Source organism: Cetorhinus maximus, chromosome 23, assembly GCF_964194155.1.
Source record: "Cetorhinus maximus chromosome 23, sCetMax3.hap1.1, whole genome shotgun sequence".
Taxonomy (NCBI): Eukaryota; Metazoa; Chordata; class Chondrichthyes; order Lamniformes; family Cetorhinidae; genus Cetorhinus; species Cetorhinus maximus.
The window spans coordinates 41,552,394-41,568,296 of NC_135901.1; the positions used below are offsets into that span (position 1 = coordinate 41,552,394).

Below are 15,903 nucleotides of genomic sequence, written 5' to 3' on the forward strand. Positions count from 1 at the left end.
AGCTGGCAATAGACAGCTCATTGTTCTAATTGTGTTGTAGCCTCTGTCCCAGATGTAGTTCGATGTAGATTTAATGTTCAGAGAAAGAGGTGAGATTGGATGGTCAAAACCGCTCACAGGCTATGGAGGGTGATGTTGACTTGAATGTGCCAAAAACAGTGTTCTTCATAGGCACCAATACTTTATCCCCAGTATTAGTCACTTTGGTCGGTGTTGTCCACCTGATAGGACAGGATGTGTCCTCATGTGTCTGCTTGTATGAGTGCGGGTGTGTCCCTGAGTGTGGAAGTGTGTGTGGGTGTGGAGATGTTGTCTGAGTGTGTGAGACAGAGGGAGAATGTGTGCATGAGTCTCTGTGTGTGGTTGTCTGTGCTGCTTCTCATTAGCTATAACACAAACCTTCCTCTCCAAGCAGACAACATGGCTCCTGAGAATCCCATCCAGTGATGTGAATGGTATGATTCGGAGATCCTTCATCCAGGGTGAAACCACAGGCTGACTGTGTGCTGTGTAAAACCTGACATCTATACAACCAGGCCCCACTTCTCCTGGAGCAACATGAAGTGTCTGCTGCTTTCCAGATCCATTCCTTTCCTCTCACCATTATCCTTAGATAATTCACAAATTCCTTGTGTACATCATCCTCCAACACGCCAATGGTTTCCACTTTAAATATTTCCATCGTCTTTTTCACAGAGAGCAATGGGATTGCTGCTATCACAGGAATCAGTTCTGAAATACTGTCCCTCTGATCTTCAGGCTCCCTGGAGTAATACACTGATCCAGATCTTCCCACCTAACACAAATCCATAGCCCCATCTGAGTTCCAGATTTTAATGTGATTGTCTAATATAGAAAACATATATCATTTAACTCATTTAAACCTGATTCAGCACACCTCCTCCACACATACTACAAGAGGTCGTCTTTGAGATCAGTTGTTCCTTTGTAATCTGGGTTGTTCTGAATGATGACAATATGAACCTTCTTCCTAACCTGTCATAACCCTTGAAAGGGGGGAATGTGTCATTAACAAATATATGCTTCAAGTTAGTAATTCTGCTTAGTCTGACTGACATAATTAATTTAGGACTAACAGAAGGATTAGGGTATGGTCAAATGGACAGATGTCCAACGGGGACATAAGGGGACTTCTTGCTAATGTCGGGATTACAAGGTTAGACATTATTTTTACATTCATTTTTTTAACAATTTGCTGATTTTTGATGGAAAGAGAGACAGTGAGAAGGAGCTAGAAAGTCAAGGAGGTCAGAGGAAGTGCACTTGTGGTGTGGGGTGGGAGGGGAATAACAGAGGAACCAGGTATGGGTGCAGACCATTTTTACAGAGGCATGAATGTACAGGAGCGAAATTATAAACAAGGGCACATGGTTCATTCTGTAATCATGATCAATGCTGTAATGTCTACAAAATGCTCCAAACGTACGGGAGAAACTTGTACTGATGAGATGTCTTTGGGGCTCTCCTGTATCCCCATATTTGTTGTTAGTGTTGCTTTTCCATCACACAGCTGACTCATGCCGAGTGTCTAAGATACTCCACAACACCCTTCTGTCGGTTCATTCACTGAAACCACGGACTCTCCTTGTTGTAACGGTGACATTCCCTGTCTGCCCGGTTATTTCTTGAAGTCAGTCAGCCCTTGAATTGTTTGTACATTGTTTCATCATGTCCCACTCAGCTGGCCACCAGTGCAGAGGCATTGGAGGAGGACGGTTTGGACAATGTTGTTAGAGGCTGCAGACAGGCCGAGAAGGACAATGAGGGAGTTTTCCTTTGTCACATTCACATCGGGTGTCATTGGTGACTTTGGGAAGAGCTATTTCGATACCGTGACAGGGACAGAGATCTTATTGGAGGGATTTAAACATGGAGTTCTGGGAAATGTGGTAATGGATTTGGGAGGTAATCAGGACTTTGGAGAGCGAAAGGAGGTGGGAGCCGGAGCGGGAGTTTAATAGGATAGTGGGGTCAAGTGTTGGTTTTATTGAGATCAGGTGATGATGGCAGATTTGAAGGAGAGATGGGCAGTACCAGGAGAGAGAGAACCGTTAATATCAGTGAACATGGGGAAGTTGGGTGATCAGCAGTTTAGCGGGAATAGGGTCGATGGAGCAGGAGGTGGGTCTCATGGGCAAAGTGAGCTCTGAGAGGGCAGGAAGGGGAGATGGGAGAGAAACTGGAGAAAGATGTGGGTTCAGAGCTCGGACGTGGGGGATCTTTAGAGAAAGTTTGTCCCGATGGGCTAGTGGAAGGGAAGAAAGCAGCAGAGGCAGCTGATCGGATTGTCTCAATCTTAGTGACAAAGAAGCTCCATGAGCTCCTCACACTTGTTGCTGGAGGTGAAGATGGAGGAGGCAGGGGAGAGGGAGAGCCCTTCGAAAGGAACTAATGTCTTAGGGATAGTAAAAAGATTCAACATCATCTATTTAATAGAAAGCTTAATGATTTTATTTTTATCCAGAACATTAACACCTATAACTGGGCTGGAGTTTACTAACATCAGCAGAAACAGACCCCAGTGAAACATGGTTCAGTTGCAAAACTCAATCGCTGTAGTTACTCGTGAACCTGCTGGTGTCTCAGCTGGTTGGATGACTGAGTGGATCCTTTCGCACACTCAAAGCAGGTGAACGGTCTCTCCCCAGTGTGAACTCGCTGGTGTTTCAGGAGGTTGGATGACTGAGTAAATCCCATCCCACACACGGAGCAGGTGAAAGGTCTCTCCCCAGTGTGAACTCGGTGTTTCAGGAGGTTGGATGATGGAGTAAATCCCATCCCACACACGGAGCAGGTGAAAGGTCTCTCCCCAGTGTGAACTCGCTGGTGTGAAATAAGATTAGCTGATCGCCTGAACCCAGTCCAACAGTGAGAGCATCTGAACGGTCTCTCGTCAGTGTGAACACGTTGATGGGACATCAGGTCCCCGGAACTTTTACAGCACTTCCCACAGTCTGGACATTGAAAAGGTCTCTCCTCACTGTGAACTCGCTGGTGCGTCAACAGATGGGATGAATCAGTGAATCCCTTCCCACATTCTGAACAGGTGAAATGCCTCTCTCCAGTGTGACCATGCTGGTGTCTCAGCAGGTTGGATGACTGTGTGAATCCCTTCCCACACTTGGAACAGATAAATGGCTTCTCCCCAGTGTGAATTTGTTGGTGCATAGTCAGATGAGATGATCGCCTGAACCCAGTCCCACAGTGACAGCAGCTGAACAGTAGCTCGTCAGTGTGAACGCGTTGATGGGACATCAGTTCCCAGGAACTTTTGTAGCACTTCCCACAGTCCAAGCATTTAAAAGGTCTCTCGTCAGTGTGAACTCGCTGGTGTTTCAGTAGGTAGGATGAACCAGTGAATCCCATCCCACACTCGGAGCAGATGAATGGTCTCTCTGCTGTTTGACTGCACCGATGTCTTTCCATGCAATTGAATCCCTTCCCACAGTCCCCACATTTCCACGGTTTCTCCCTGTTGGGACTGCATTTATGTCCTGCCAGATTAGATGATTGGCTGAAGCCTTGTCCACACACACAACACGTGTATGGTTTCTCCCCACTGTGAACGGTGCTTTTTCCTGCCATGTTCAAAATCCGATGATATTCAGGCTACGATAAACTGTGCAACTCCATCAGATCCTGATGTGATGTTTGGTTTCAGTTTCCCGACTGCAAATCCTCCCCTTCTAATATCCTGTGGAATTGATTTAAAACAGAAAGAGGGAGTGAGAGAGAACCCACAAAGACACAAAGGCAGGTTGTGAAATTGAGCTGAATGAATCTGGGAATTTGTGGGGCCGGCACGAGGAAAAAGTGACCACGAAAGATGCTGGATTGTCACAAAAACTCAACTGGTTCACTAAGGTCCACCAGGGAAAGGACCTTCTACACAGTCTGTGCCCATAAATTTCAAAATTGTGCCTGAACACTAAGGTCGAGGTCATAGGAACAGGAGTCCTAACACTGACTCCTGGGGAAATCCACTTTCAACCTTCCTCCATTCTGAAAAATCATTACTCTCTGTTTCCTGTCATTCAGTTAATTTTGTACCCATGTTGCTGCTGCCCATTTTGTTCTATGAGCTATAACTTTGCTCACAAGTCTGTTATGTAGCACTTTACCTCATGCCATTTGGAAGACTATGTACACCACATTAACAGCATTACCCTTATCAACTACACTGTTAACTCTTGAAAAACCTTAAGCAAGTTAGTTTAACATGATTTTCCCTTAACAAACTTGTGCTGGCTTTCCTGAATTAGCCCACATTTGCTTAAGTGACTATTAATTTTGTCCAGAATTATCACTCCCAAGGCTAAACTGACTGGTCTGGTAGTTGTTGGGCTGATCATTACACCCTTTTTGAACAAAGGTGTATGATTTGCAATTCTCCTGTCCTCTGTCACCACTCATGGGTCCGAAGAAGTTTGGAATAATATGGTCAGTGCCTCCACAATTTCCACTCTGAATTCCCTCAGTATCCTTGGATACATCTCATCCAATCCTGGTGTCTTGTCAACTTTATCAGACTGCCTATATAATACCTTCTCCTTATCAATATTAAACACCACAAGTGTTTGAACTACCTCCTCTTTAACCATGACCTGTGCAGCATCATCTTCTTTGGTAAAGACAGATGCCAAATATTCATTTATACCTCATCCATACCCACTGTCCCAATGGGTAAATCACCTTTTTTAAAATCCCTAATCAGCCCCTTTCTCCTTTTACCACACTGTTACTAGGTATAAGACAAAGAAAGCATTTTGATTTCCTGCCATGTTAGCTGCCAGTCTCTTCTCATACTCTCTCTTTGCTTCTCTTACTTCCTTTTTCCAATTTCTCTCTGAATATTCTTCTTTATCCTGTCTCTCGGTTGTATTAGCCACCTGATATCTCTGTTAGCAGACTTATTCATCTTCATCTTAATCTCTTCTCTTATTTAGTGAGCTGTGGATATGTTAGCCACACCTTCCTCATTTATAAGAATATGTCATTACTATGTCTGATCTATTTCCTCTTTAAGGCAGCACATTCCTCAATTACAGTTTCTCCTGCCAACCTTTGATTCCACTTCACTGGGTAAGATCCATTCTCAACCTCTTGAAGTTGGCTTTCCCTAGTTAATTATTCTTTCTCCTACAAGTAACCTTTGCCAACAGACAGACAGGCAAACTGTTTACCTTCCAGATTTAAAGGCCAATGATATTCAGATCCTCACGAATTGAGTGACTCTGCCAGATCAGAATTGATGTTTGATTTGAGTTTCCCATCTGTCAACTCTCCACTTCTAAGATCCAGTATCAGAAATTTACAAAAACACTAACCGTCAGTACAAGATAGAAATTGAGAAGAGACAAACATTACTCTTGGTTTGAGTTTTCTGTGTGTAAATCCTCCCCTTCTAACCCCCTGTAAAAGGAGTTTCCAAAATCCACCCCTGTCAGTCAAGGATAGAAATGCCCAATATTCTCTCCTCCTGCTACCTGGACCAGGATGACCGCGCATGCGCCCTGCTGCACATTACCCCTGTGAAGATGGCGGTTGTTAACTCGGGCCTGTCTCCGAGAGGAGACGCGAGGTCAGAGTTGTCCCCTCTCCATTCGGTGTAACCGCAGGACCGGTAACTTCTTATTCAAGATTTCAGACCTTCACAAGGTCTTCATGAAGCCTCCCCGCCCACTCCGCCGCCTCCATCCCTCCCCCACTCACCGACTCCTTTTACTCGCCTGCGTTCGCTATTTCTCAGCGTCTTCCACCAGCTCCAGGTACACATGGTACTGCGCATGCACCAGTCAGAGATCGCAATGCGCATGTACCAGTCACTGCCAGCTACTGCGCCTGCGCGAAGACCGCCTGTCGTGATGATAGAGCACATTCTGCCCCCCACTGAATGCTGGGTAAACGTACCGCCATTGAAAGGCCTTTTCTATAAGATAATTATGTTTTATGATCCGATGATGATTGGCACCATAGGGCCAATAAATAAAATTATTAATATTGATATGGCAACCTTAGTTCTGTCCTGGGTGTAATTAACAACAGAACAAACCCTGACAGTTAGATCTGAACTCACTGGAGTCTCAGCAACGGCGCAGACAAGTGATTTTTCTTCCCATATTCTGACTACTGAAACTCTGTTTTGTCAGCTGGAATGTAGCAATTGTGGATCTAATCCTTTGACCTTCTCAAATTGGAGTGTTAGCAGGTGGGCAGTGAGCAAAGGGTTGCACACATGAAGTATCTGAATGGTCTCCCACAGGTATGACTGTGCTGCTGTGTCAGAAAATGGAATAACGAGGTGAATCCATTTCCACATTCAGCTGGTGTGATTTCATGGTGTGATTTTGCAACATGAGTTTCAGCTCACACTGGGATCTCAAACCCTTCTAAGGATGTGCTCTACATTCTCAACCACAGTTAGAGAAAGGTGGTGCTGTAAATCTGAAATAAAAAAACAAAATATTGGAATTTTCAGCAGATCTGGCAGTGTCTGTGGAGAGTGAAAGATGTATTTAAATTTCAGGGCTGTGACTTTCTATCAGAACTGCACTGCATCAGTGAGCAGACTTGAAAACTTAACTCTATTTCTCAATTCACAAATTCTCCTGCATGTGCAGAGTATTTCCATGATTTTCTGCTTTTATCTCTGATTGAAGAAGTTGCATATGAATTGTGCATTAGATTTATTGATGCCTAACGTATATTTATTCTCAACCATCTACAAGTGGAAAACTCTTCCACTTGTCTACCCTGTCAACCCCATTCATTATCTTAAAGGCCTTAGTCAAGTCATCCCTCACTTTCGTTTCCAGAGGAAAACTTTTCAATCTGTTAAATCTTTGTGAATTTGACATATTTTCCAATTCTGGCATCATTCCAGTAAATCATTTTTGCACCATCCCCAGTGCTTCACTCCTTCCTATAATATGGAGGCAGAGCTAATCTGAGCATCAAAGTCACATTGTCCCAAATTCCTGTATGTTGTAAGGATCATTCTGGCAGTGGGAGAGGGAATGTGGTTTCGAGCTGATATTCACCACCCCCTGTTTCAGCCATTCTCCCATTAGCTGAAAATAAGATTAGATGAAATGAGCAGATCTAATGAGCCAGTCTGTGACATGATGAATCAATTACAAAGTTGTCTCTCAGCCTTACAGTGAGGCAGAGGGTATTTTTCATTCTAAATTTGCTAATTATACCATTAAGAATACCTGTCAGAGAATGACTATATTTCAGCATGGGGCCAGTGTAAAGCTCATTTAACATGATTACCAAGCAGTGAAGAGGTGAATTTGTAATTCACATGCACCTTGCTTGTGCATTTCCCAGATTAATAGTCGCACTGAGTCTGTTGTTCTCCATCTTGATATTTATGGATTTCCATCTTGTCCAACATATTTGGGCACTAAGGGATATGGTGATAGGATGGGAAAGTGGAGTTGAGCTGGAAGAACATTTAATGGTGGAGCAGGCTCAAGGGGCCTTTTGGTCCAACCCTGCTCCTATTTCTTGTGTTCTTATGAACATCAGTGTGAATCATTTCCATTCAAGCACAGCAGATGCAGCAGCACCCGTCCACCTCCTCCCTTCCCACATTCCAGGGCCCCAAACACTTTCCAAGGGGCACAGTGATTTACTGGTACTTCTTGCTATTCAGTATCGTCTATTCACTGACCCCAGTGCGGTTTTCTCTACTTTGAGGAGATTAAATCCCAATTGGGTAACTGCTGTGTGGAACATCACCTTTCAGTCTCCAAGTGTGTTCCTGAGGTTCTGGTCATTTACCAGTTTATTCTCCACCCACTCCCACTTTGACCTCGGCCTCCTGCACTGTTCCTATGATTATCAATGGAAGCTCGAGGAACAGCAGCCCATCTTTCATTGGACACCTTACATCCTTCTAGACTCAACATTCATTTTGACAATTTCAGATCATAACCACTGCTCACATTTTTTCTGACAGTAGGTGCTATAATGGTTCTTCTTTTACCATTTATCCCTCCTCTGGGCCTGTGTTGTTTCTCCACTTGTCCCGTTAGTTTATTTCCTTGTCTCATTATCACCCAATGCTGCCTTGCACCATCATCCCCTTTGTCCTTTAATCATGAGTTCAGGCTCGGACAAGGGGGATCTTTACAGATAGTTTGTCCCAGTGGGCTAGTGGAAGGGAGGGAAGCAGCAGAGGCAGCTGATCAGATTGTCTCCATCTTAGTGACAAAGAAGCTCCATGAGCTCCTCACACTTGTTGCTGGAGGTGAGGATGGAGGAGACAGGGGAGAGGGAGAGCCCTTCAAAAGGAACTAACTTGTGCTAGAAATATCAAAACGACTCAACTGTTCATCGAAAAGCTGATTTATTCCAATTTTATACAGAATCTGTAACTGGGCTGGAGTTTATTAACATCAAAAAGCAACTAACTTGTTAAAAATAGTAAAAAGGTTCAACACATTGTTTTTAACACAATGCTGATTTATTTGACTTTTATCAAAGCGGGCTGGAGTTTATTAATGGCTACAGAAACACACTATAATGAACATACTTCAGTCCTGAATGTTATTAAGAGCAAAATCCCATCACGACAGTTACTTGTGAACTTGCTGGTGTCTTAGCCGATGGGATGACTGACTGAATCCCTTCCCACATTCGGAGCAGGTAAATGGCCTCTCTCCAGTGTGAACTCTCTGGTGCAGCAGCAGGCCGGATGACTGACTGAATCCCTTCCCACATTCGGAGCAGGTGAATGGCCTCTCTCCAGTGTGAACTCTCTGGTGTCTCAGCAGGCCGGATGACTGACTGAATCCCTTCCCACATTCGGAGCATGTGAACGGTCTCTCTCCAGTGTGGACTCGCTGGTGTGCGATGAGATGAGATGATTGCCTGAACCCAGTCCCACAGTGAGAGCACCTGAATGGTCTCTCATCATTGTGAAAACATTGATGGGACTTTAGTTCCACAGAACTTTTGAAGCACGTCTCACACTGTGGGCATTTAAAAGGTCTCTCATTTGTGTTAACTTGCTGGTGTCCCATGAGGTTGGCTAATTGAGTGAATCCCTTCCCACGCTCAAAGCAAGTGAATGGTCTCTCCCCAGTGTGAGTGCACCAATGAGATCCCAGTTCCAATGGGGATTTGAATCTCTTCCCACAGTCCCCACATTTCCATGGTTTCTCTCCATTGTGACTGCATTTATGCTCCGTCAGGTCAGATGATTGGATGAAGCCTCGTCCACACACAGAACACGTGTACGGTTTCTCCCCATTGTGAACGGTGTTTTTTCCTTCCATGTTGAAAATCTGAAGATACTCAGTTTAAGATAAATTAAGCGATTCCATCAGATCCTGATGTGATGTTTGGTTTCAGTTTCCCGAATGCAAATCCTCCCCCTCTAATCCCCTGTGGAATTGATTTAAAACAGGAAAAGGGGAGTGAGAGAGAACCCACAAAAACACAAAGGCAGGTTGTGAAATTGTGCTGAATGAATCTGGGAATTTGTGGGGCCGGCACTAGGAAAAAGTGACCATGAAAACTGCTGGATCGTCATAAAAACCCAACTGGTTCACTAATGTCCTTCAGGGGAGGGAACCTGCCACCCGGTCTGGGCCTACACAAGACTCTGGCCTCTATAAGAACATACGAAATAGGAACAAGAGAAGTCCTAACACCCTGTCGAGCCTGCTCCACCATTCAATACGATCGTGGCTGATCTTGGGCTTCAACTCCACTTTCCCACCCACTCCCCATATCCCTCGACTCCCTGAGACCCCAAAAATCTGTCCATCTCAGCCGGAAATATATTCCATGATGGAGCATCCACAACTCGCTGGGCTGGAGAATACAATGTGACAGAGAGAGAAAGAGAGAGAGAAATGGGAGAGACAGAGAAAGAAGGTTACTAAACAAAGCACAGGATGTCAATAAACATAATTCAAGTGCATGGGATTGGGGTAATATCCTGTTATAGTTTGAGAATTGGTGAAAAGACAGAAAACAGAGAGTCGGAATAAATGTCTCATTCTCAGGATGACAGGCTGTTTTTGTGGGATACTGCAAGGATCAGTGCTTGGCCCACAGCCATTCACAAACTATACAAATGATTTGAAGGCACTCATTTAAGCAGCACCTAAATTTTCACATTCTCATCCTTGTTTTCCTCCATGGTTGTGATCATTCCTATCTCTGTAACCTCCTCCAGCCTCACAATCCTCCCGAGATATCTGCTCTTCTTGAATTCGAGAATAACTGATTTTTATAATTCCATCACTGGTTGCCATTCTGTCAGTTTCCAAGACTCTAGAATTCCCTCCCTAAACCTCTCCGCCTCTCTACCTCATTTGCTTCCTTTAAGATATTCCTTCAGACCGACCTCTTTGACCAAATTATTGGCCACCTGCCCGAGTATCTCCTTGGTTTCTAACATTTCTGTGAAATGTCTTGCTAAACTATATAACAATAAATGTGTGATATAAACACAAATTGTTGTTGTTGATTTGGACATATATCAATGTCCCTTCCTCATCACTGGGTGAATAACCTGTAGTTCCTTACCTACCAGCATTGTGCGAGCACCTTCACCACATGGATTTAATTAGTAATGGGTTGAAAGGTTATGGGGAGAGGGAGGGAAATTGGAGTTGAGGCCAAAATGAGATCAGCCATGATCATAATGAATGGTGGGGCAGGCTCGAGGGGCTGAATTGCCCACTCCTGCTCCTAGTTCTTATGTTCTTATGTTCAAGGATGTATGGACATGCACACCAAGGGTCTGTACTTCCTCGGGTCCTACCATTCATCATGTACTCCCTTGCCCAGTTAGTCCTCCAAAAATGCATCACCTCACACTTTCTGGGATTAAATTCCATTTTCCACTGTTCTGCCCATCTGACCAGCCTGTCGAGATGTCTAAGGGTTTCCTCCTCGCTATTTACCACACTAGTGATTTTTTTGTGTTACCTGTGAACTTACTGATCATACCTCCTACATTCATGTCTACATCATTAATGTCCACGAAAAACAACAAGGGACCCAGCACCAAACCCTGCAGTACGCCACTGGACACATGCTTCCAGTCACAAAAACAACCTTTGACCATCACCCTCTGCCTCCTGACACTGAGCTAATTCTGGATCCAATTTGCCAAATTGCCCTGGATCACATGGGCTCTTACCTTCTGGACCTGTCTCCCATGCCAGACCTTGTCAAAAGCCTTAGAGAATTCCATGTGGACTACATCAATTGAACTACCCTCATCTACACACCTCGTCAACTCCTCGAAAAATTCAATCAAATTTGTTAGACATGATCTCTCACCGACAAAGCCATGCTGACTATCCTTGATTAATTCTTGCCTCTCCTCATGGGGATTAATTCTGTCCCTCAGAACATTTCCAAAAGTTACCCTACCAGTGATGTTGGACTCACTGGCCTATTAGCTCCCTGTTTATCCCCACCATTCTTCTTTAATAATGATACCACATTAGCTGTCCTCCAGTCCTCTGGTACTTCTCCTGTGGCCAGAGAGGATTTGAAAATTAATGTCAGGGCCCCTGAAAGCTCCTCCCTTGCCCCCCACAGCACCTGGGATACATCTCATCTGGGCCTGGGGATTAATAGACTTTTAAGGCCCAATAAAACCGCTAATACCTCCTCCCTCTCAATACTCATTTGTTCAAGTATATCACAGTTCCCCTCCCTGATTTCTATACCTACATCGTCTTTCTGTATAGTTAATACAGATGCAAAGTACTCATTTAAAACCTCATCTACATCTTCCAGCTCCTCACACAGATTGCCATTTTGGTCCCTGATGGCCCCTAATCTCTCCCTGGTTATCCTCTTGCCCTGAATATACTTATAAAATGCCTTTGGATTTTAACTTATTTCACCCAGCTGTGTTTTTCATGCCCCCTCTTCGCTTTCCTAATTTCTTCTTTAACCCCCTACACGTTCTGTACCCATCAAGGGCTCCTGCTGTTTTAAGCCCTCGGTATGTACCATAAGCTTCCCTTTTTTTCCCCCCTTATCTAATCCTGTCAATTCCTCAACATCCCAGTTTCTCTGGACTTGTTGGTCCTTTGTGGGAAAATGTTGGCCCTGTACTCTCACTATTTCCTTTTTGAATGACTCCCACTGCTCTGATGTTGATTTTCCTACAAGTAGCTGCTCCCAGTCCACATTGGCCAGGTCCCGTCTTATCATATTGAACTTGGCCTTCCCCAATTCAAAACCCTTATTTTCTATCCATCTTTGTCCTTTTCCATAACTACTTAAATCTTACTGAGTTATGGTCATTATCACTGAACTGCTCCCCCACTGATACTTCTACAACTTGCCCAGCTTTGTTCTCTAATAGGTCCAGCACCTCTCTTGTAGGACTTTCTATGTGCTGGCTTCAAAATCTCGCCTGGATACATTTGAAGAATTCTGCCACCTCAAAGTCTTTCACACTTTGTCTATCCCAGTTAATATTGGGGAAGTTGAAATCCCCGATTATTATTACCCTATTATTTTAACACTTCTGAGATTTGCCTACATATCTGCCCTTCTATCTCTCCCTGACTGTTTGGGGGTCTATAGTATGCTCACAACAATGTGATTGCCCCCTTTCTGTTTTTAAGTTCTACCTATACGGCCTGATTTAAGGAACCTTCTAAGATACCATCCCTCCTTACTGCAGTAATTGACTCCTTGATCAATATTGTGACACCACCATCTCTTTTACAACCTCTGCCCCCTTCCTGTCTCACCCGAAGATTCTATACCTCAGAATATTGAGCTGCCAGTCCTGCCCCTCCCACAGCCATGTCACCGTGATAGCAATGATATCATATCCCCATGTGTTAATCAGCATCTGCAACTCATCTGCCTTACTCACAACACTCCTTACATTAAAATAAATGTCATCCAGCCTTGCCATGTTGCCTTGTGCCTTAACTTGACTTTGTACACTCTGCCTTCCAGACTGACTTGTTTTTTCTTATATACTTGTCTGTACATCACCCCCTACTATACCTCCACTCAGTATCCCACCCCCATACCAAATTAGTTTAAGAGCCCACCGACAGCACTAGCAAATTTCCACGCATGGTTCCTCACACCTTTTAAAGCACTTCTCACACTTAAATTAAAAGGTCTCTTGTCAGTGTGAATGGTGTCCCAGCAGGTGGGATGATGTCCTGAACCTCTTACCACACTGTGAGCAACTGAACAGCCTCTCGCCAGTGAGAATTCAATATGTTTCAGCAGGTCAATCCAAAGAGACAAATATTTCCCTCAGTTTGAGTTTGCTGTGTGTAAATCCTCCCCTTCTAACCCCCTGTAAAAGGAGTTTCCAAACACTCGGTATAAACTGGGCTCCGGGAGTTTCTAATCCGGGTTTGGAGTCCTACACCGGGTGTTTGTGAATCCTCCCAGTCCACCCTCCGGCTCCATTCCTCTCCTGCACTCGGCCCTTTCTCACCCGCTGGACTTTAAATTCCACCGCAACAAAAAGAAAAATACCTGGAAAAACTCAGCTGGTCTGACAGCATCTGCTGAGAGGAACACAGTTAACGTCTCGAATCCATATGACTCTTCAACAGAACTAAGTAAAAATAGAAAAGAGGTGAAATATAAGCTGGTTTAAGGGGGGGGTGGGACAAGTCGATCTGGATAGAGGGCCAGTGATAGGTGCAGATAACCAAAAGATGTCACAGACAAAAGGTCAAAGAGGTGTTGAAGGTGGTGATATTATCTAAGGAATGTGCTAATTAAGGGTAGAAAGCAGGACGAGCAAGGTACAGATAGACCTAGTGGGGGTGGGGTGAAGGGATTGAAATAGGCTAAAAGTTAGAGATAAAACAATGGATGGAAATACATTTAAAAATAATGGAAATAGGTGGGAAAAGAAAAATCTATATCAATTATTGGGAAAAATATTCCACTGCCTTCGTCCCGGTCCCCCGCCCACACGGCGCATGCTCCACTCCCTGCAGGCTCCGCCCCTCTCACTCCGATTGGCTGGAGGATCAGCTGCTCCCGCTCGGTCCTCCAATCCCGCCCCTTCTTCCTATTGGTCCGGAGCTGCCGCCAATCATTCGGAGTCGGAACATGCGCAGTCCGTGGTGACAGGCGGTAAGGGAGCTCCAACCAGCGAATTTAAAATGCGGGTTTAAAAAAGGCCGAGTGCGAATACAGAACCCGTGAACGGAGATAGGGCTGACAGGTGATTTTGGAAGCTTCATAAACTCACGGTGTCGGCCCCAAACCCTCAATAAAGAGCCACCGGTCCTGGGTTTGCTCGGCGCTGTGGGAGAAAGGCCCGAGTTATCGGCCGCCATCTTTATAGGGGCAATGTGAGGATGGGCGCATGCGCGGCCATCTTGATTGGCCAAAGTGCTACAGGGCGCATGCGCGGCCTCCATCCTCACGGGAACAATGAGCAACAGCCCGAGGGAGACGTTCAAAAAATGTGTGTTCACCAGGAGTTTTAGATCAGCAACAATAGAATTATAAACCCACAGTCACTCAGCAGTACAGAATTTAAGTATTGCTGAAAAAGGGAGACATATTGCTCATATTTCATGTTGCACTCCTCTGGACAGATGCAAAAAAACCAAATTTCTCAGCGAACAACAATTTATGCTGCACAAGGAAAGGGTGTTGACTGGTTGGCCAGTCAGCTCTAATTGGTCAAGGCATTACCATGGAGAATGCACCAAAGAGCTATCATCCTCCATGCTTTTGTTTAATTCAACAAACGGTCCCATCCCTGGACATGTCCCTTCTGTCTGCAGTGGGCAGTTCCCTGTGTATGAATATATGTAGCTTCTAGCAAGCAAAAGTGAGCCACACTATGAGCCCGACTGATAATCTTTGAAATTTGATGTTCTTGCGTCTGTCCTGATGAGTACAAGAGAAAAGCAGTGCAGATATCTCAGAGGGTTGTGGGGCTGGAGGAGATTACAGAGATAAGGAAGGGTGAGGCCATGGAGGGATTTGAAAACAAGGATGAGAATTTTAAAATCAAGCTGTTGCTTGACCGGGATCCAAGGCAGGTCAGGAAGCAAATAGGTGATAGAGGAACAGGATTTGCTATGAGTGAAGACATGGACAGCAGACTTTTGGATGGCTTCACATTTACGGAGATTAGAATGTGGGAGACCAGCCAGGAGTGTGTTGGGATAGTCGTTCAAGTCTGGAGGTAACAACGGCAGTGATTAGGGTTTCAGCAGCAGATGCACTGAGACGGGGTGAGGGCGGATGATGTTGCAGAGGCGATCTTAGTGACGGCACAGATTGAGATCAAATGTAACACCGAGGTTATGAACAGACTGGTTTAATCTCAGACTGTTCCCATGGAGAAGGATGGAGTTGGTATCCAGAGATTGGAGATTGGAGCAGGGACTGAAAACAGTGTCTTCAGTCTTCTCAGTGTTCAATTGGAGTTAAATAGTCATCAGGAAGAGAAGCAGTAACCAGAATGGACCGTGAGACTGATCCCAGGTTTAACTTAGTTAGAGAGGGAGAGAAGGAAGGAAGGAAGGAAGGAAACCCTGGGAGGTTTGGAGAAACCATCTTCACAATCACTCATTAAATCTCCACACTGGACACAAGGTTAACATCTGCTATTCTGTATGGTCGGACAGGGGGTTTCAGATTAATGATTTGGTCATGAGTAATGACTGAATTGAATGATCAAACATATTGTTATCTTCATTTGGACAAATTTGTTAAAAAGATACAGGAAGAATTATCCAAAACTCTGTCTGGCTTCAGCACAGGGAGGAGGGAGAGTGTGTGGGACAGCGTTTTGCAGCTTTGGGAGAAGAAGACAGGAAGTAATGTTCCATAGAATTGAGAATTGTCTGCTCTGAATTTCTATCCTGTTCTTACAGTGATCAC

The 15,903-nt window shown here is 44.6% G+C and overlaps 1 pseudogene; it reads right to left on the bottom strand.

Moving 5' to 3' along the window:
- Positions 1-2,580: 2,580 nt before the first annotated feature.
- Positions 2,581-9,356, bottom strand: LOC144697997 (uncharacterized; annotated as a pseudogene).
- Between the last annotated feature and the right edge of the window lie 6,547 nt (positions 9,357-15,903).